At 43.2% G+C, this 22,875-nt stretch overlaps 1 pseudogene; it reads left to right on the top strand.

Annotated features, from left to right (window-relative positions):
* LOC115390901 (furin-like) overlaps positions 1–17,790 on the top strand; it is a 38,968-nt pseudogene extending 21,178 nt beyond the window's left edge.
* The last annotated feature ends 5,085 nt before the right edge of the window (positions 17,791–22,875 follow it).

Raw genomic sequence — 22,875 nt, 5'->3', positions numbered from 1 at the left:
TGTGAATGATTGATTTGATCTCAGCGAGGCAAACCGTAGTTTCATATCTTATCGCTTCTTTTTTTTTTTTTTTTACAGCCGAACAGGTGAAAGGCTTGTTCTGGGGCGCCTGTTTTATTTTCGGTCCATTTCCCGAGCGCAGCATGGCCCTGAATCTTTTTCAGCGTCACTGCAGGTGTTATGTGGGTTCGCCAGTATGCTGTGTGTGTGTGTTTTGGTTTTGCTTGTCGTTAGAGTCCAGACCGTGTTTCAGCGATGGCACAATCCTGTGGCCCCATGTCTGTTTGTGAACACATGAAAAGAAAAGCAAGGCTGATGTAACGCTCAAACGTTGGGCCACTTCATTCAGGAGGCCAGTATAAGTACCTTTTCAATGCCACAGGGAACACGCACGAAATTATCAGCTTAGTTAATACCTCTCTGACATTGTGTCAGCAAAAGTCAACCTCATAAGGAAAGGGTTTATGACAGAGTTGTTGTGCTGGATTGTCTTAAATTGCACAGAGTAAAACTGCAGAATCAGTGTTTTTACAGGCGTCTGGTGGGGCTGGTGCTGTTGGAAAAAAAGGGAATAAAAGGGGCCCCAAAGTTTAAATGTTGTATAGCAAACTTGGAAATGCTGTGTTTATAGTTTGGTTGAAGGCAGTGCGTCAGCTGTAGATTTTTCTGCAGCTTTGTCACAGATGGGATGGATTTGAACAGCCCTTGTTTGCCAGGGTCTTTTTTTAAATCCTGCTCTGATCTTGCCGTTTTAATTGATGAATCCTTCATGTATACAGTACGTATGTGAAATACACGATATACTGAAATGTTACCATCACTTAAACATATATGCAGTTTCATCATCCCTCGTTTGCACCCCATGTATTAGAAGCCAGAAAAACAAAAACGTTTAAAAAGTTTTGTTCTCCAGGTTGCTAATTTATCCTCCTCTGGTCCCAAAGTATTCCATTTATTTATTTTTTTTTAATTCACATTGCATCAAGAAAGCAAATAACCTGGCGCTTAATTCCTGCAGCTGATGGAGATGAAACAGTTCAGCCAAAAGTAAATTAATCACAGCTGTTTCAAGAACTTATTAATATTTAGGGATTTTTCATTTTCGTTGAAAAAAAAAAGGCAATCAATGGTTATTGCTGTCTTTGTCAGTTTTTTTTTAACTGTTAAATTAATCAGACTTATAAATTACACATATACCTTCATTATTTATAGATATATGATTAATTGGTCGGTCCAAAAGCTTGATGGCGTATTGATTGATAGTGAAAACAGTGAATGTCGTGTGTGAGGTAAAGTGTTTCCCCAGCAGATAGTTTCAGTGATGTGTGCCATAAATACACACCATATCAAGTCCTGCTGGGGTGTCTGACTTGAAGAGTAAAAGTTCAAAAACACTGCTTTAAACGGTATCACAACATTTGCAGTGAAACTCAGTGTGATTTAGATTTTTTTTTTTGTTTTCATGTCAGCCAGTCACAAAAACAAAGCAGAATTAGTTCCACTTCGAAGGAGCGTTGAAAAATATTGTAAAACCTTAATTTGTGTGTTCTGAAGTCTGTAATGGGTTGTTTTGTGTGTGCCTGCAGTGAGAGAACAGCTTCGATAATTTGAGTTTGCGTTCTTCAAAAGATGTAACTATCATGTTTGAAAACACAGTGAAGTTGATTTGTATAGCCTTTTAATTGGAAATATTTCTTTTCTCGCAGCTTAATTTTGTTGTTTTTCTTTAAGTGGGGATGAGATTCTAGCAACATCAAATCGACTTTCAGAAATAAAGCAACCCATCATCACAGGCGAATTACCAATGCACATTTTGTATTGAGTGTTTCTTTTTTCTGTGCTGACGATGTGTCACACTGTCACGCTAACTTCAGGATTTTTGCATAAAAATGTTTAGTTCTTTCAACTACAGGAGCTGATTTGTCTCAGTGCGTGCTCCGTCTCGTCCTAAAAGCATTTCCTGCTGTGATCAGATTTGGGTCCAGACAATGTGCTGTAACTGTAGCCCCTAATATTCTTACAGATGGCAAATGCTAATATACCACATGGTGTTCAGCTCTTCCAACAAATTGTTTATACGTGGTGGTGCAGGTGAAACAGAAGGCAGACTCCTTGGTACATCTAGAAAAATTGGCTTTTATTTGCAACCTTCACCGTCGGTGCGTTGGGAAAGTAGAACTAAAGTACAGTAACAATAAAAGCTTGAAGAATGTACTCTGTTCCACATCAGCGCCACAAGAATAGCGCTTTCTCTGGTTTAAAAGTATGTCTCATGGCACCGCTCGCTTCAAAATTACAGCAGAATGAACATTTTATTCAGAATATATTTTATTGCAGGGTGTTAGGCTTAAGAATATAAATTCTATTCCGGTACAACGGCAGACCGACTCACCCGAAATTCACTGGTCGCTGAGCTGCTCTGTAATACAGAAAAGTCCAGATAGCGCAAACGCTGCCGTCGGTCCAAACTGTCGGATGACTGAGTATTACTGTTCCCCACAAAATTTTAAACAAAAGGCAGGAATCCCAACATTCATTTTTAAATTACCTGGACGGGTTTGATAGTTCAGCTAACTGCAAAGACCATGTCCAGGGGGGGAAGAAAAAAAGAGCTTTTTGGGTCCACTGCACTGGATCAACAACCCTAATGGTCACCTGCCGAATCGGAGTACAGAATTCAGCTGGGAGACTTTCCTGTGAAGTATTTTCACGGTTGAGTCACAGAGACAAGCTGCTTTGTAGCCTATCCGCTGAATTGTCTCACATCCGAGGATGTTCACCTTCAAGTCGACATGTTTGAGCTGAAACAAAACCTGGAGCGGATGGACCAGAGATCGTTCCAGCTATTTTAAACAGATAGGGAAGCTGGTTGAAGTGCTGAGTTGATACAACACCAGGGAGTTTTAGCGCTGTCAAGTCATATACTCCCACACTTAGTCCACTTGGTGCTAAGGAGAGCTGAGAGGCACAGAAATCCTTCCCCTGCTCCGACCCAAAGAGATGCTGCGTCTCCTCTCCTGAGGGTTTTGACCCAACCTCAAGGCCACGGCCGCGTTGGACGTGTCTGATAGGCTGCAAGCGGAAACCGTTTCAACTGACTCGTCTCAGTATCGAGCAGCAGTGGCTTTTCTTTGAATTCTACGTGCTTCTCAAAGCTCATGCAACAAGAACGGTTTCCTGTCTCAAAGGAGTAACCTCACCACCTTGAGAGAAACAACAAAAATAGTACGTTGTAATCTCATTCTCTCGTAATTCAAAGTTGACTTCATACGGCGAGGTTGGGCTTGTAGATTTACTGATAATTAGTGTTTCTCCTCATAATCTCAGCTCCTGTTTCACCACGACTGTCTGGAAACTGCATGTCTGCTGCTGCATGTCTCAACACGAACACTTGATGTGTCCAACACTGCGCCTTGTATATGGACAAAAAATTGGGCTCGACCTTGATGTTCAATCAGTGTTGGTCCCAGGTTTTTTGGGAGAGGTGTTATTTCGAAGAAATATTGGAAATACGCGAGTCTCCGGTGTGAATCACACATTATTTTCACCAAAGTGCAGGCTGCCATGGAAACACAGGCAGCTCAGCCTGTTTGATGCTTTGGAGAACTTCAAAGGGCTTCGGCTCGGTTGCTTCAGCCTATACACGACATCGCGGAGTAACCCGACCCTGCGACGCATCAAAGGAGGAAGCCCGTTGTTTGGGAGAGCGAGTTCGATCTCTGACCGCTCTCGCTGAATAGAGCATGATTGAGACAAAGAAAGTGTTGGACTTGAAGCAGAAAGAATCTGTTTAGACAACCTCTTCCCTCCTGTGTGTTCTCCTCGTGCACTGTTAGCCTGTGTGCGTTTAGAATCTTGCGATCACTTTCAGTTTACATTACAAATGAGCCTGACTTGAAGCCTGTCATTAGGCGCTGGCAAGTTGTTTACCGTCCCCTAAAATAAGAACAAGTCTGTTCCAATTACACTCTGACAGATGTACTAATTTTACCCTGCACAAAGAGGAAGACGTCTTATGGTTCTGTCATCTTTTAATTTAAGTCTTCAGCTTCAAAACTCCTGCTTTACGCTTGAGTAGCTCCTTCACGGTAAACGCATCGGATCTCATTTCATTAGCTTTTTTTTTCAGGCCATCTCAAGCACCAGAGGAAAATCGATGGAGATTGTTCTGGATTAACATCGTGGGGTTCATAAGGACCACGGGTACAAATAAGCACCCAGAGCACGTCCCTCCACGGACCACCGCTTAGATTTATAGATGCAGATGTGTTTGTGCGGCTTGACAGACAAATGTGAAAATATGTGTCTGCAGACGGCACGGCGGCGGGGCTTCGTCCCCTCACCTTGCTGAGCAGGCGGCGAGGGAAAACCTCAGAGCTACTGTACCCTGACACACTGAGCCGCAGACTGAAATATCACTGCTATCATTCACGGCCGTCATCTTCTGTCTCACTGTTTTTATTGCACCCAAAAACTTCCAGTTTAGGGTTAACTGAAACTTTTTGGATTTAATCATCGGAAATCATTAAATGTTCTTTCCCTGGATTGCTCTTGTTTATCACAATTTGATCAGGGAATCAGGTTTGGCAGTTGTTCAGTTATCTCAACACCCTGAAATATTTTTATTGTACTTTCATACTTGGGAAGAACAGCCTCAGACTGAAGCCACAGATATTTTTAACTTGCAAAAGTGAAAGGTGATGGAGCTCCTGAAGTAGAAATACAGCAGTGTCAGATTCAAACCACTTCAACATGTTTATTGTTGTACTGAACACGCTACTGAAGATTTTAAATATCCATAGGAAATATTTGAATAAAATATGCACTGTTTAACCTGCCAACATGGCTTTTATCAGTGTTGTTTCCAAATTAGAGCTTAACTTTGCTATCAAATTTATGTTTTGATTTCATAAGATGAATTTCTGTGTATAATGCTAAAGCACTGAGAAGCATTTCTTCTTTCTGTGTGTGTGTGTGTGTTGGTGCCATGGCTGCAGGTGTGCGTATGTTGGACGGCGAAGTGACAGATATGGTGGAAGCCCAGTCTCTCAGTCTGAATCCTCAGCACATCGACGTCTACAGTGCCAGCTGGGGCCCGGAGGACGACGGCAAAACAGTCGATGACCTGCCAAGCTCGCCAAAGAAGCCTTTCTGCGTGGAGTTACAGAGGTGTGTGTGTGTGTGAGCGTGTGTAGTATCTGTGTGTGTGCGTTGTGTGTGTATGGCAGAAATTATTTGCTGCCTGTGTTTGCTTCCTTTCAGCAGTCAGTAATTGGAGAGTTCAAGCATGAGAGGACACAAGCAAGAAGAACAAAGCCGTTTTTGACCCTGACAATTATGAATGGAAAGGAATGTCCTCTAAAAGCCACCAGGGATGGAAAAATCTTGAAAAATGAATCAATGTGCACTGAGAGAAATTGAGTTTTCCATCCCCCTTCAATATTTCTTCTGAGTGAAAGGGCACTTTCATAAACTACTGGGTCATCTTTTATCTTCCCATGCTTCAGTCAGTCAGCATGCTGTTTCTTCAAGTATGAATTATTTTGGGGAAAAAAAAAACAAAAAAAAAATCAAGGTTGCTTTGAAAAAAACCCAATTAAACAGTTACTGGAGCTTTAAATTACTTGACAAGAATTTTCTATTAAAAGCCTCCAAAGGCCCGACGATCTATTTGCATATACATGCAGAGAGATTTTAAAAAGGGTAATTCAGAGAACTAGTTTGTCAGCAACTAACAACAATGCGCTGAATGTTAAACAAACACAGCCATCAGTCCTGTTGCTGTGCATCAGCTCTTGTTTTCATGCATCAGGCTGGCGTCATGTATTCTGAAGCAACGAGTTAGCAGATTAATAAATATACACATCACACCCCAGATCCTCACATCTGCTCTGCTCGGATAAACACATCTATCCCGCCAACACCGAGTCTTGTTCTGGAGCGGGAGGATTCAAGGCGTGTGCCATAAAGCTCATTGGAACCGCTGACACTGACTACTAAGATAATTGCCTCGGTGACAGTGCTGTCAGATGGCGGTGTGGGTGGCGCATAGCTGGGATTGATCAATGTAGAGAGACAGCGCCACTCAATACAATAAAGCCGCTCTCAGATGGAAATTAGTGCACTTCAAAGGCTGAGAGGTTCTGTGATTTATTAAGACGAGCTGTTGTCATGTAGTGCCTTTTGTATTGCATCGCTGTCCTAAGATATTTAGGCAGCGTGTAATTTACTGAGTGGCCCCCCCCTGGGCTCTGAGATATACGCCGAGTTTCAAACGGGTTGATCTGAAATGAGCCCTTGAATTGATTTACTCTCCTATTATTGAAATCCAAAGATTGAATGAGATGTTGCCCAGGTAATAGCGCACATGAATCATATCACGTGTGGCTCCTTTTGTCGCTCAGGGCCGTGGCGGCTTGGGCTCTATCTTTGTTTGGGCTTCGGGCAACGGCGGAAGGGAGAAGGACAGCTGCAACTGCGACGGCTACACCAACAGCATCTACACCCTCTCCATCAGCAGCTCCACTCAGAACGGCAACGTGCCCTGGTACAGCGAGGCGTGCTCCTCCACCCTCGCCACCACCTACAGCTCCGGGAACCTCAACGAGAAGCAGATAGTAAGCCGCTGCAGTGTTCAGTATCCGCCATCGCTCATCGCTTCTGCTTTTTTTTTTTTTTTTTCACCCACACAGACCTTTAGCACAGAAGCTATCGTGCCAAGTTTCTGCCCGTTTGTCTCCAGTAAGCTATTTCATCATCATCATCATGATGGCAGCGTTTATTTCCATAGTTCATCAGATCCACAATCTGCCCACCAGCAGCTGCTGAGATGTTTTATACAAAGTCTGGTAATTAAAGAGGTCATAACAATAAAGGAGGTTTTTGTTAAGTGTTCAGCAAATTATAAAGCCGTGTTAGGTAAAAAAAAACAAAACAAACATCTGCGCCACTGTTAACACTGATATTGAAACAAAGGCTCCGTCTCGCACATAAAGTGCAGTACAAGTATGTAAGTGTTGACTTAAATAGGCGTTTGTGCTTTGGGAGAGGTGGGCTGGAAATGAGGCGTCGTCAGGCGCATTAGTGGAGCATTACATACACTGGAATGAGATTGCACTATTAGCCAAATAATAATGAGATTTAAGTCAGAGATTAATTGCTTTTTAAGTCTTAGATTGGAATGGAAATAGCAATTATCATTTTTGACATTAGATCAGCAGTTTTTTGGGTTTTTTTTTTTTTTTTTTTCTCCGTACCTGCTTTCAGAATCACTGCAGGACTGTACATCCGTTGTCTCCATTCATACAGTCTTGGCCCATTAACATGATTATGAATAGAGACCATCTGAAACTCCATCTGGCTTTTCTGTTGCTGCTTAACATTCTGCTCACAAACTTAAGATCTCTGTCACAGATGCGTGCACGCATCGCCGCGCACGCTTTCTTCCTATAATGTGGCGTCTCGCTGTCACCCCATTGGGACGGACAGCTTATGACATCCCCATGACATGTGGCTGCTCCCTTAATGCCGCGCTGATGTACTCATTTATTGTACTGTCACTCATGAACCTGAGAATGGAGAATTGGAGTAAAAGGGAGATGGTGAGACCTCTGGGGAGCAAATACCTGCCTGTCTGTTTAGGGTGATCCTTTTTTTTTTTTGAAATCACACATATCTATTTCAATTTTAAGTAAGAAGGATATGCTGCTGAAGGTCCTGAATACATAATGCCCAGCAAAAGTCATCCAAGCAGTGCATTTATTATTCTGTTTAAAGCTGGGTTTCAGTATGCCCTGCAGAGGTCAGCACTTTAAGCAGATGTGTGATCTTAACTATTTTTTTTGTACGTGTCTCATTCAGTAGCGTAGAATGATTTCCTCTCCTCCGGAGTACAATGGGTGAATGACACTGTTCACAAGTCCGTGCCTTGTAACCTTCACCCTTACAGAGGTGGATTTTGCTCTGGACAAACACTCTGGTTCTGCACGATCTTGCTTTGTATTCATGCAGCTGCAGACATTCACACCTGGGAGCTGCCCAGTACAGCCACGGTCAGGGAGGGAGTCTCTGCAGGAGCTGTTTGGTCTTAAAGGAGTATCTATCAGCTTTGTCATTTGGTTTGATTCTGCTGCTGACTACGCTTCACTCTTAAGTTCATGCAATATCTGCCTCCAGTAAATACCAATGGGAACGTGTGTGAAGCAGTGGTGAGACTAAAGGCTTTTACTTTCCTCAAAGAGACAGGTTTTAGCTGTATTACACTAATATGGGGATTTACCCAAGTAATAAAAGTGAATAAGTAAAGGAGTTGTTTTTTTTAGCCAAGTGAAATAGAAGCTGAGCGTTGGGTTATTTTTACTTTCAGACTAATTGAAGAATTTTGCAGCGGTGAAAGGATTTTATCTTTTTAAGCCTCCTGTGTTCATCTTCTTTAGGTGACGACAGACCTCAATCCAATGCACAGACTCCCACACAGGCACCTCTGCCTCTGCCCCGCTGGCTGCTGGGATCATTGCTCTCGCCCTTGAGGCCAAGTAAGTGCTTATCACAAATTTTCTGTATGTCTGACCAAGCTTTGCAATTCTTTTTGACTCCACAGCTTCACTTCAGGCTCCTGTCTGCTCAGTTCCCTTACTTTGGTTTATTACAGTCAGTCCATCCTGTGGAAGAGGAAACACGGTGCTTTACAGAACAAACCTCATTACAGGGTGTAGAAATTATTCAGTGGAAAAGTCAGTATTAAACACAACTTTTAAACTTTTAAGAACATAAATAAATTCTCCCACTGAAAATAGAGTCATCTTTGAGAATATTTTTTGTACCAGGTCTGGTCTGTTTCTGCTGGTTACCATGTGTTTGTTTAGTCTTTCTGCTTGATTATACCATTTTATAAATTGCCTTTTAACCCCTCTTCCACAACATCCGACTGTACGTTTACAAACTGCAATTTGGCTGCGAGTATTAATCATTCTTATCTAGTCACGCAGTGCTAATGGAGGAACAAACATGGTCATCAGAACAGCACAGAAAATGAGTAATTAGTCTTGTGACAAAAACAGAATGAGGTGATAAAAAGAGACCGCGAATTTCATGAGAAAATGACTGAGCAAAGTTTTTAGATAAAGCGCTGTTAGTTCTACATTCACAACAGCAATTAAGGGTTTAAAGCCTGTATGTACTCAGTCACAGTAGAGTAGAAACCCAGCTGTGACCTGATGTTACCCCAATTTCATTTCTGCTCCATTCAAACCCGCATAACTACTGGAAGAAGAGGGAGAATAGTGATTTCTCAGGTTTACTCTTCACAAGACATTTTGCCAGAGGGCAGGAATTGAGTTCAAACCTGTGTTGACTGAAGATTTGATGTTAAGCATGGAAAATACAACTGGTAATTCACTGTATTGTTCTGTGTTTAATCAGCCGTGCACGCAGGTGCCGGTTGTGGGATGCGTTGTCACCGGCGTGCATTTGATGTGCCTCCGTGCTTGATTTGTTAGCCGGAGTCTTACTGTGTGGCTGTGCTTGTTGTGCATCTGCTTGCACGGACACGTGTTGCAGTAAAAACCTGACCTGGAGGGATATGCAACATCTGGTTGTGAGGACGTCCCACCCGGCCCACCTGCTCGCGGACGACTGGCGGACCAATGGGGTCGGACGCAAAGGTACAGCAGCCTCTCCCAAGTCCTCTCCGCAGTTTGAGAGTCCTCTGAGGCTCACCGACTTAATGTGCGTGTCCCAAATCAAAGCGTCGTCAGAAATGCGAGGCGCTGGAGCTGGACACAGAGGTTTAGTGAGATTTTAAAATGCGACCCTCGCAGTATAATATCCTTGTGAGGTGAGGATACGACATTCTGCTGGCTGACATTCTCGTCTCTCCTCCTTTCTCCCCCCCTCTCCTAATTCCTGCAGTTAGCCACTCATATGGATACGGTCTACTTGATGCCAGTGAAATTGTGAAGTTGGCAGAGACGTGGACCAATGTGGGACCGCAGCGAAAATGTGTGATCGCCATGGTCAATGAGCCAAAGTGAGTAAACCGCTCTCTCACACACACACACACACACACACACACACACCACACACACACACAGCAGCTCATCGAAATTACTTCATTGAAGAGAGTCATCACATCAAAATAAAGACATCTTACTCCTCATTTGAATTAATTTGAAAACAATTAACAAAATCCCGCTTGTGGTGAAATGATAATCATATTTAAAGAGCCTTAGACAGTTAATGATTCACCATTTTAAAAAGCAATTTGACTTGTTTCTGTTCTTCTTGATTTCTTTCAACATTGAAGTTTAACACAATTCTAAGCTTTTCCATCTTTTTGTATTTTTTCATTTCAAATGATTGACACGGTTTCATCAGTTCATTTGAAATCTTTGGTCACACATTTCAGGACGCCAATAACTCCGATTTTTAAATTGTTTTTGTTTGCATTGATCACAAGATGGACAACAAAAGGTTGCAGGCGAGCACAAGCATCATATCAGCTCCCTATAACGTCAAGAAAGCTGGAATTGTTCTTTTTTTTTTAGCATTTTGGAGCTGACTCTAGCATTATGCTCAGATCTACATGGAAAAACAAATTATAAATAAATGAACCATACGCTGCAGGAAGTGCAGTCTCATTCAGAACATATTGAGAATGATACTACATGAAAAAATGGCATCCTGCTGTGGAGGACGTCCAGTACAGTTGCAGTTTGATAGTTGCCCTTGTGCTGTTTAACTCCGGTTGAAAAAGTGATTCAGAAATATGATGAGATGATCTCGATGTTTCCACAACCAAGAGGGGTTCATGTATGGAGCGGCGCCGTCACGTTTTGCCGCGGTGACATGTCTTCATCTGCAGCGTGGCTCTGGGCTCCCGCTGCAGCGCCTGTCGCCGTGCGTGGATGAGGGCGCTTGGCACAGCTTGAGAGAAAATTTGGGGGAAATTGAAATAATCATTTGTAAATTCATGTGCTCCTTTTGACTGTTGAATCTCTCTATTCCTTCTTTCCTGGAGTCACAGTCTAAACCCAGCCTGACATCTCCTCTTCATTATGCGCTCTCTGTCACTTCTCTTCCAACTTTTGAGGCTTCTCTCTCTTTTACCGCGGCGAGGAGACGCTCGCAGCAGATGGCTGGGAGCGTCTGGGAACAGCAGTCAGCGCAGGTTATTCAATTTACAGTTTTAGGTGTTTAGCTAAAGCACTTATTGAGACTGACATGCAGGAAGCTGGTCTCTTTCACGAGCAGATATAAAGCCATAAAAAGAAGATTAAAAAGAACAATTTTAACAATTAAATACTGACACTGCTGCCCAATCAACTTCATCAGAACAAGTGAATCTGTGTGGTTGTGAACGAGCGCTAAAGTTTGTTTGAGATGCCGTTACGATGAAATGTTATGACAGCAGTTACAATGACATCCGGTCATTTACTGATGCAGTAAAATGATGAATGCACTTTAGATGATATCAAATAACTCGTTCATTATCTTGACTGACAGGAGATTGTGCCTCTGTGGTTTGAATCCAGATGACTCTTGTGTTTATGTTTTTGTGTCAAAGCAGGGGGTCTTGGCAGAAATGCATCACTGAGCACATTTCTGAGGCAGAGTAGCAGGATACAGGCTTGGTTTCAAAGCGGCGTCGCCAACAATTCCCGTCTTCAGTATGAATGTTGAACGTGACACAAATGCTCGTGTGTGCGCGCGCATTTTTCTCAAGATGTATCAGTAAAACGTGGAGCTTGAGCTGTGTGAAAAGCTCCAATTCAGCTTGTTAAATAGTGATTTTTATGAGTGAGGAACACCCTCGTGAATCGTCCGTGCTGCTCCGCCAAATGCATAGCAGTGTTTAACGGTTTGGTGTTTCTCAAAATAGCCTTGTTTATTCAGAAAAGCCACATAAACAGTGATTTAAAAGAAAACATGTTTTTGTTGAATCAGTGGTTGTCTAAGATGTGAACGGGCGTTTCTCCTATTCCTTAGGTATGTGCAAATCAGGCATTGCTCAAAAGCACACTGGCTGTTTTCTTCTCCTTGAACAGCAAGAGATCTGTGAATCTAACAACTCACTTTTTGTAAAATGTATCATCTCAAACATGCCATGAATCATGAATCGTTTATATCTGCATTTTCCAAATATGCAACTTTAAAAAAAAAACATTGCATGTAAGTATTTATGGCAGCTTTTACATGTGTGATACTCCTGCTTGTCTTCACACTCACTCAGGCGTTGAATCAAAACGTGGAAGCAAAACATATATTGAATAGTTGCTCTGACATGTATTCTTAAACGTAGCCAGTGTTCGATGCAGGCTTGAATTAAACGCGTGTGGTGTTATTGTGGCGGCAGCTCACCTTCTGTCTACATAATTTATGATCTACTGCAAGGATACTGCTTCCCTGAAGCCCGTCGCCACCGTTTTATCCATTCAGAGCCCTTTGTGCTCCTGCTGCAACCTTAAATGTTCTCCCTTTGTGGTTTTTCATACACATTGTTTTTCACACATAATTAGAAAAAAATATTATTAAAATATATTTTCCCAGGTTTTTCTTCTTTTTTTTTCCAACTTCAGGTCCAAAGTGAAACTAATTTTCACCGTCACTTTCAGGATTTTAGCCCATTAAATACCAATTTTCTCTCAAAATGTCAGTGACATTTTAAAGAACAAACACAAAATTAATGTAAGATATTATATGCAAATGCACTATTGTTTATTCCGTAAAGAATATCACCTGTTGGCATTTTTCTTAATTAATCCTAACACCTTTCAAATTGTTTATGGTCTAGCAGCTTGTTACCTTCTTTTGCTTTAGACGATCAAGCAAAAAAAAAAATACAAGTTTAAAAGTTGAAGAACTTGGACAAGAACAAAAAGATCATTCCTGTGCGTCTTCCTGTTCTCGTTCAAGTTTAACAATTTGAACATGAACAAAGAGAACATTTATCTACAACAGAACACAAATATTCTCTCTTTGTCTCTCTCTGCGTTGAAAGAGAGAGATGTGAAAATCTTTGATGTTTGGACATTTTCAATCCTTATCAGGGGAATTACTGTCTCTCTCGTGTGTTTTAGCTTCTCTGCTCGAACACACCAAAAGTACCAGCTATTGGTATTTTAAGGTTTTTTTTTTTTTATTTCCATCATTACAGGCTTTATTAGTCTGGCAAGCGAGGCAACGTTGCACAGAAAAAAAATAAAAACAACTTTTTTTTAATGTTTTTTTGAGGGATAGAAAATATGTGATTCCAGTGGAAGCGACTAGACTCAAGTGTGTGTCGAGGGAATATTTTGATTATGCACTCCATTTTTCATCTTTTATAATGGCTGAGAGTGAAATGTACCTAAAAATGACACATTCTCTCCAAGTTTGAGCTCGTATGCATAAACAAACAAAATTAGCTGTAAATTAAAATGCAAAACCTCAATTGTAGTGTGAGAGGATGCAGTAACTGGCTTGATGCAGGAGTTAGAATGACCGTCTCATATAAATCACACCAACACAGCGACCATGTTAAGGCTCATTTAAATAGAAACAAGGCTGATATGAGTGAACACACTATAAAAACTTCTTGTTCTCTCATGTTCTTTGGAAAAAAATGTGAAAAGAAAAATTGTAGACTTGCAGGACCTCAAGTTGTAGCTCTGTGATTAATTTCTTCTTGCTGCTTGTCGGTTGTTTGCTGTGTATTGCTGCCTCTGTCTTTCCTTGAGTGTGTTTGTAAGAACAGAGGACAAGCTGGCACTCCAGCCTCAAAGTTCTCCAAGAGGTTAAATCGCAGCAGCTTTAGAAGCACCGCTCAGCTTTTTCCACTGCTGCTGATGTCGATAAAGACTTTCATGTGACCGATTCACACTTTCCTCAGAGAAGGATCAAACCAACTATATTAGAGTTTGTTTAAATAGAACCAAGCCAGATGTGTGTGAACACACTGAAAGAATGTTTAAGAAAACAAACGTTGGTGTGGTTTTATGGGACAAATGTCAGGAAATAAATAGTTGTAGGAAAATGAAAAGGCACAACTGAATTTCCTTGATTCTTCGCCCTCAGTTTCTTGTTTCTGCCCTCTTTGTGTGTGTTCGTGAAGACGGAGGGCGAGCTCACATCATAGTCACAAATGATGCTTTCTCGAGAGGTTAAATCGCTGCCGTCGTTCTGCACTGGTCAGCTCGTAGCAATAAATCATCTTCAGAGGAGCTCTGAATTCTGAATATTCACAAGTGGAAGGATGGCTGAGCTGTCAATTTGGGCTCTTTCAGCAATAATGGTAAAGATGGCTTTTCCCTGTGACTCATTGACGGGTAATTTACTGCACTTTTCAGATGTCAGATTAATTTTCCCTCGTCAGCCTGCGTCAGCGGCGTTCCTCCTGCATGTGGACCTTCAATGCTTCCTGAAAAATGTGAATTGGGCCGAACCAGGAGGGACTCCTCGAGCAGCCGTACATTTTAATGACCCCACCACATCTTGTCTATAATTTGGGCACATCTGTGTCGCTAACGCGCCACGTCTCCCTCCTCCGAATTGTTGTGGATGCGAGTAATCTTCTTAGCGGATTTGAGGGTTGGGGAGGCTGATAGAGGTGGGTGCTTTTCTTCCACAGAGAACAGTGACGCTACAGGTTGTGATACACTAATCCTGTTCAAGGCCACAAACTTCACCCTTTGCCGGCTTTCGCAGCAGCTCAGGGAAAAAAAAAAAAAAAAAAGAAAAAGAAAACCTATCAGTTACGTTTGCCTGGATGGATTGCTGCTTCGCCAGTTCAAGTGGTACGCGGCCTTCGAGTTGCGCCGATCCCCGACTCAGTGTGTCTTCTGCATGTTTGTTTTGTCTCTTTTCGTAGGAACATCGGCAGCCATTTATCTATAAACAAGACTGTGGACGCCTGCATCGGCTCAGACAGTCACGTGAGCTCGTTAGAGCACGTCCAGGCCCGGCTCACCCTGTCCTACAACCGGAGGGGAAACCTGGCCATCCACCTCATCAGTCCTGCTGGCACGCGATCCACGCTGCTCCACCCACGGTACGGACACACAGCAGCACAAACAAACGGCCTCTTGAATTGTTCTGCACTCATTATCATCGTTGGACCGCAGGCCTCATGACTACTCGTCCGAGGGTTTTAACGACTGGGCCTTCATGACCACCCACTCCTGGGACGAGAAACCCACCGGGGCGTGGACGCTGGAGATCGAGAACGTGGCGGGCGCAAGTGACTACGGTAAAGCAGCGATCTGGATAAATAAGCAAGGCACATGTCCGGGTTGTCCTGACGGCGTTAAAGCTAGAAGATAACTCCGGATTTCTTCCAGGAGGCCGTCAAGGAAAGCGTTGAATAACCCGCTTTGACTGTTACTTAACCTACGATAATCTGCTGCGTCTACAGTTGGGCTTATAGGTCAGCGTCAGGACAGCAGAGATCAAGAGGCGCCTCCGAGTGCCTTCGCTCTCTTCTTCATCTCCGCAACAATCCTTCTGTTTATTGTGGGAAACGTGACGAAGCAGTGAAAAGAAAGCTTCATTCTTTCTGTTTGCCCTTGGATCATCCACCAATAGCCATTTATATGTGGACATAGTCGCTTCATCCATAACAGCGACGCTCAGATAGAGAATACTGAAAGCAGCTTGAGATCAATGGCTCACACCTCCACCCACAGTGAGGTGTGATTTACTAAAGTGGAATCTCTCCCAAGGCCTTAAGCTTGAATGATTTGTGTGAGACGCGTACTTCATAACTCTTGTTAAGTAGAGAGTGTCTTTAAATTTGCAGCTCATATCAAGGAGTCATTTCCTGGCACTTGATGATCAAAATTTACTAGACTAGAATGATAGGAAGATACTTTTTAAAGAAAAAAAAAAATCCTCCCTCTCTGGAGAGTGGGAGCCGCTCTCTTTTAGACAGGCCTACTTTTCCCCGGTTAATTTCATTATTTCCTCCATCTGTGTTGCTCCGCTCAGGCACTCTGACCCAGTTCGTCCTGGTGCTGTACGGAACCAGCTCAGCATCTTCCAGCTCCTCCAGCAAGCCTCAGCCCGCCAATGACAGCTGCAAGACCTTGGATCTGAGGCAGATATGCATCGGTGAGGCTGCTGCTTTGTGTGTATTTAATATTGTGAAGTGTTATCTTGTGTGTGTTCAGCTGAGTCTGCTCATATTGTGTGTCTACACCGTGAGCTTCATGGCGCCGTCCCAGATAAAAAAGTCCCAGATAGAAATATCGAAAGAAGATCAAAGTTTAAATGAGATCAAAGTGTTTTTATAAGGACACTCTTTTTTTTTTTTTAATAACTTAATTTAAGCTTAGTGGTGTTCTACTGCTGCCTCCCACTGAATAGAAATACAGCTTGAGGCAAGGTCTGAGGATGCCTCTCAGTACCAACTCACTTAAGTTCAACTTCCAGCCTGAAACAGTGACATTCTGACCCCTACAGGCCGTCAGCGGTACTGGCATGCAGAGGCACCATTAATTTGATACAATAATCATGCGTTCTGTGTCCCGCCGTGTGTTATCATACATCCTGTTTCACACGGTACCTTGATTAGGACTCACAACATCCACTCATCTCACTTCTGGGGTGATTTGACAAGACGCTGCAGTAAATGAGATTTCTCTCCTTCTGTCGAGTCTCCTGTTTTCAGCTCTGTTAGCCACGGCGCCCACAGTCTGCTAATTGTCATTGTGGGCAATGGTCCGCATCTGGATCTGCTGCATATAGAAATAAGTCTGCCGGTTTAAACACGCTGAACTCAGCATATACAGACATGCAAACATTTTTTTGTGGGGACAAGTACGAGAAGCCAGAAACACAAGTTTCCTTTAAACTTTGTCTCTCACTTCCAATCAAGCAGCACTGAGTGAAATGAGAAGTGTGAGACGACATGTCTCTGTGCTCTCGGACTGCTGACTGGCTGAGCAGGACTGCTGGTTCTGTGTTTTTGCGACGCCTCGCTTGTTGCAGGATGTGTACAGCTGCTCTCATTTCTTTCTGTGTCACACAGAATGCAACGCTGGCTACTACCTCTTCCAGCTGGGCTGCGTCAAACAGTGTCCGGCAGGCTACTCGGTGGGCTCCAAGCCCCTCAACTACACCGTGGGGAACTTTATATCACCGGCGTCCGTCCCGGCCTGCCTGCCCTGCCCGCCGCCCTGCCTGACCTGCAGCAGCCTCAGCCCCCAGTCCTGCCTGTCCTGCCCTCCGCACAGCTCCCTGGACCCCGTCTCCGGCACCTGCCTGCACCTCAACCAGTACATGCGCGAGTCGCCCGGCAGCTTCATGGTGGGCCCGGGCAACACCAAGACGCAGCTCCAGCTCGGCTCCCGGCTGCCCATCACCATCGCCGTGCTCAGCTGCATGGCCATCATCGCCACCTTCGCCGGCATCTTCCTGCTGCTGCAGCTGCGCTCCGGCGCGCTCATCAAGCTGCCCTCCCTGGAGGCGGGCGGCGGCCTCGGCGGCCTCGGGGGCAGCTTCAACCTCGGAGGGAACAGGGTGGTGTCGTACCGGGGCATCCCGACGGTGTGGGGGGACGATGGGGCGAACACAGACTCCGACAACGAAGATTTTGACGTCCAAAATGAGAGGACTGCCTTTATCAAAACACAAAGTGCTCTTTAATGCCTCCTGCACATCCCTCCTCCTCTCCTGCTTTTAAACTCTCCCCATCTCCATTTGTCTGAGAAGTCAGGGCTGTGCTAACTGTCCATTCACAGTCCTCTCTGGTTTTATCTTTTATCCCCTTTCTTCTTCTTCTTTTCTTCTTCGGTCTTATCAGATTCCCATCCGAGTCCCGTTTAGATCCGAGCTTCCACTCTGCTGTGGGGGACCTGATGGGAAGCTGCTGTCTCTCAAAGCTCGGGATGGACAGAGCTTTGCTCTGTTCACACTCGGGTGCATTTCTATTAAACTGACTCACTCCCTCCTCTTGCCCTCAATCACTAACAGTGTCTGTCTGTGAAGAGTCCATTTCCCCCTCCAGCTCCAGCCCCTTTTTGTTACAGTAAACAAATGATTATTATTTGCTTCCTTCCTCTTTTCTCCTCTCTTTCCATTAGTCTCAGTGCAGTAGCCAGACGAGATTGTTGAATGTGAGTGCTGGGCGCGTGTGTGTGTTCATGTGAATGTGTGTGCGTGTGTGTGTGTGTGTGAGTCTGATGAGCTGAGTCGTGCCCTTTATAGAGAGGCTAATGCGGGTCCTGTCATATTTAGTATTTTAACTGAAACCGATGACAAAAAAATTGTATTAGGAGACATAAAATCCCATTTGGAACCATTTGTTCTCTTTAAAAGTGTTGAGAGACGTCGGCTTTTAAAGTCTGTTCAGAAAAGCACCACTTATCTGGATGATTTACATATTTAAAGTGCATTATAAAAAATGCGCAAATCAAATGCATGATGGCTGAGAAGGAACGACGCAGACTGGAGTTTAATGCCACCAGCCAGACAAAGTAAACAGTCTGAGAGGCGACTAAATGAGCCTCCTCTGCTCACTTCCTCTTTACGTTGATGAAACAGTAGCGTCTACTTCAAATACAGCCCCCCCTTTCCGGCCAGTGGCTTTTAAAAGCAGAATATTAAATCTTCTTGTGGCATCTGGAGAGTTCTCTCTGCTCTGGGAGATCAGACTGCGAGTCGTTCAGCTGACAGATTTCTCAGGCTTTTGTGATTCCAGTTGAATCAAACTCATTCTGGTTTGAGGAACTCTGAATTGTCCTGCCCTTAAATCACAAGCATCACATGTAGAGGTATTTTAGAAAGATTAATTATTATGAAATACACACACACACACACACACACACACACACACACAGGCTTCCAGGGATGCGTAATGTGCTGGCATCCCGCTGTTCAGAGAGGAGCGAGCGAGGCGGCCGTGGGGCTGATGAGAGCCCGAACACGGAGCGACCGGAGCTCCTCTCAGCAAAGCGCTGACGTTGAGTTACCTGTGATTGATTTACTGACAGAACAGACAGGATAGCAGAACATCAAGGTTTTTCCTTTTATCAGAGCACATCAGCACTACAAAAACACTCGCCTCATATCGAGTTAGTATGTGTGTGTGTGTGTGTGTGCGTGTGTGTTAGTTTACTGTGTGTGAGGCTGAGGAATGTTTATCCGCCCTCTGAAGCGAGGCTTCCTTTTCCTCCCTCATCTCACCGTCTCTTCTCTCTTGTTCTCATCTTGAATATTGTTTGAAAATGCTGCATCACTGCACCTACCCTCCAGTCCTCATCCAATCTGAATTTCAGATTATCTCTTGAGCGTACTTGCCAATTAATTATATTCTGAATGATACTGCAGCAGAACTTATTTATTCTGAGAGGTTTTAATCATACCTTTAGGGAAGATTGTATGAGAGGGATTTTTCTCCTGGGCTGGGTATCATTTGAAATATGCATCTCATTATTTAATCCAGTGTAGCCATTTAGATTTCACTGATTTCTTCTTCTTCTTCTTCTTCTATGTCAAAAATCATTATCGTTTTTTTTTTTTTCTCCTTCCTTTTTTCAGCACAAAAAAATGAGCGGCGCTTGCTGGAGAGAGGTTGTCATGGGGATGACATGCATAGAAAACTGCAGCTGCTCATCCTTTTATCTACCTCTCGTATCATTCGGCAAGGTTTAATAGGCCGTTAGAGGAGCTGTTAAATGATTATAGAGGTCAAATTATATGTAGGTTAAATATGAGGACGCTGCTGGGGAAAGGTTTAATAGGATAGGCATGTGCATCAAATTTATGTTTCAAACAAGAAACAAGCAAATGCAATTCAGAAACGGTGAAGCTGCTCTGTAAATTCAAGTCAGCTGGAACTCCCATCGCCCTGGAAATTTACTGCCTTCAGGATCAGCGTTCATGTGCGGTCACACCTCGGCTTTAAACCCAGTTAGTGAAGTAGAATAGGTTAGGAGGATTGTAGATCTTCTGGGCCCGTGTTTACGGAAGTGGAAGTGTTTTCTTCGTCTTTATCAGGGTGGATCCGCCTGGAGCCGAGCCCTGAGTTTCTGTCACTGACAATCAAGTAATGTCCTTGAGTTTAGGACTGAAAAGGGGCAGAAGCACATAAATTAATAGATTTAAATTTGTGATCTTGCTTCTCCTCTTAACTTTCATGATCATGTTTGTACATATACAGAGCGATGTGATTTAAATTTAAAAAAATAATGTTTCACAGTCCACTTTAAAAGAAAAATACTGCAAAACAATAAAGATTCTCAAGCGATACCTGCCAAAAAAAAAAAAAAAAAAAAAAAAACCCTTTCCCTCAGAGGGATGGAGTGAGCCTGGAAGCTTAATTCATCTCAGATGGCTGCTGCAGGTGTAGCACATTTGGCTCGGCGGCGGTGTGGCTGTTTCTGAGCTGGAAGCTCACCCAACAATGTGTATTTGGAGAAAATGTCCTAGAAAGGGACAGAGCTAATGTGGCGGGCCCGTGCTGCAGGAGATTGTGATGCACGTTGGCGCCTTGCTGCCATCCCGGCTTTGATTAGTCCCCGTTAGAGGAGGCTGCTAATATACAGACGTATTAACTCCAGTCTCAGACTTGAGCCACCAAATTGTATTGACTCCCCAGCTCGCTGCAAAGTGTGTAATCAACAGATAATGGCCAAATGCAGCAACAAAATCGCTTCCATAAACAATTTTCTTAAACCCCTGATGATAATTAGTATGTTTCTTTTGACGCACTACAATGAGGGACTTTGACCAATTTGTTGCAATTACTGTGGACTAATTGATTCTCGGTCAAGTCGACATTGTGCACTGTGCTTTTTTTTTCTCTCTCTCTCGCTACAGCAGATTTGTATTGCTTCCATATGTAACAGTTTCTTCTGAAAATGCATTATTTTGCGGCGCTCAGACAGGTTTCTGCAGCCACATGAGCGCACACACACACAATGATTTATTCATGTTGGCTTGATGTTGCATTCACTACCGCTCGAAATCTTGGGGGGAAAAAAAAAAAAAAACTTTCCGGCTGATGAACTTGGAGCTCTGCGCATTCGACGGTTTAACTTCTAGGGAAAATCATGAATGCGGGCAGTTTTAAGTAGCTTTGTGCTTCCAAAGCGCGAGAGCTGCAGACCGCTGTTAGCAGCCTGCTCGGTCCTTTCACTGCACGAATGTGAGAGAAACTACACACTACAAAAAGGAGAGGAAGCGGCTCATAATCAAAAGGTGACCTCTGTATGAAGCCTTTTAATGTAAAAAAAAAAATAGATTCTGCTCTGTGCAAATCGTCCCCCTTTTATTTTAAAGAAAAGAGTCTGGGTTCATTCCGCGTGGAGCTCGGTGTTGCTCCCGCCCTGCTTTGGGATGTCTTCTGAAGTGATCAATATGAAGTCGGATGGGGTTATCAGGAGCAATATCTTTGGCATAACCAAAGACAATCATTTCAGTGCTGTCTGTTTAGTGTAAAGTTGTGTTGCGTTCAGGCTGTCACGGTCCATCTACACTCTTCACTCCTCTTCAAAGTGTTTTATTTTGTCTTTTCCATCTCTGCCTTTGCAAAGATCTGTGGCGAAACTCCTGTGTTTGCAGCAGCTGTGGAGGGAGCAGGTAGAATGTATCCCATCGCCATTACCTTAAGGGCTGAATTAGATCCGCGCACGTTGGCGTGTGCACTCGCTTGTCGAAGTAGAGAAGAAACACTTTGTGCTGGAGGGGTGGTCGGTGGAGCGGCCCGGGCTGTGGTGACCTCCTGACCTGTGGCTGCACACAGTACCTTACAGACTCGTGACCTATGATTAATGTATAAGAATGACTCTCTTACATGGGACATAACTCTAAAATAAGGCCTATTTTTGTACTATATGAATGGTGCAGTGTAATTTTCTTGTAATTTAAAGATTTTTTTTTTTGCTTCGTTTTTTCCTTTTTATTTAATTGATGTCAATTATAGATTCTACTAAAAATAAAGATCTATGCAAATTTGAAAGTTGTTTTCTTGTCTTTATTTGAATGCAACACACCAAGCCAGTGTTGTACAGGCTGCAGAAAACTTCTGCTTGATTACAAGTGCGAGTGGTGAAGTTACCTTGTTAAGTCGTATTGGTCAAAAAAATGCCTCATGAAGAGGGGAAGAAAACAAACAAACATGAGTTAAACTCATTTCTCTGTTCACAGATGTAACTGCACCGTCGACAAGTCTCGACCAGCAGCTGCTCTTCCACAAAAAAACCCAACTTTGGCCTTTTAACCCACGATTTGTTTTCTTCAGTTTCTCTGCTTTTCTCCTTTATGGATTCACTGAACACCATGATCTGTTTCTGCAGTTTTGTTTCCATCTTCTGCTGCATGTTTTATTTTTCCTACCTAAAACCCTGCTTGTAGCATTTTCTATATGAGAACACTGTTTTTGCCTGGTACTGCAGCAGCATTCCGTTATGCAGTGACCCAGATGGTATGAACCAGTATTTTTTGTCGATATTAAATGAGTCACGTCTGAATATGAGTTGTAGGATCAGCTAAACGATCCAAAAAAAAAGAAAAGTACAACTTATAGTCCAGAAATAATTTCTGAAAAACAAGAACTTATGAGTCACTTGGAAACTTATTTGAGGAGTTATTTTAATTGGCCCTTTTTCAGGATGTGACAGGATGCCCCTGTGTTTCTTTCCCTCATAAACTACTCTTGTCAGTCTGGTTCCCTCCACAAGTTGAGCTGAAGTTGCATTAGTGAGTCACACACATTATTGAACTGTTTGAGTTAATCAGTTATTATTCCCGTCTCATATTTTTACCTCCACAGCCGGAGACAGCAGCTCTGCAGTGTTTTCACCACCAACAATTAAAGGTGCATTAAGGAGTTTTACAACCTTAAAAATACTTATTTTCCACCATAAATATGTTACACATTTTTAATGATGTGTACAATGT

The sequence above is a fragment of the Salarias fasciatus genome, chromosome 1 (assembly GCF_902148845.1).
Source record: "Salarias fasciatus chromosome 1, fSalaFa1.1, whole genome shotgun sequence".
NCBI lineage: Eukaryota > Metazoa > Chordata > Actinopteri > Blenniiformes > Blenniidae > Salarias > Salarias fasciatus.
The sequence above is the reverse complement of the archived record's forward strand: the minus strand, read 5'-3'. Positions and strand labels throughout refer to the sequence as shown.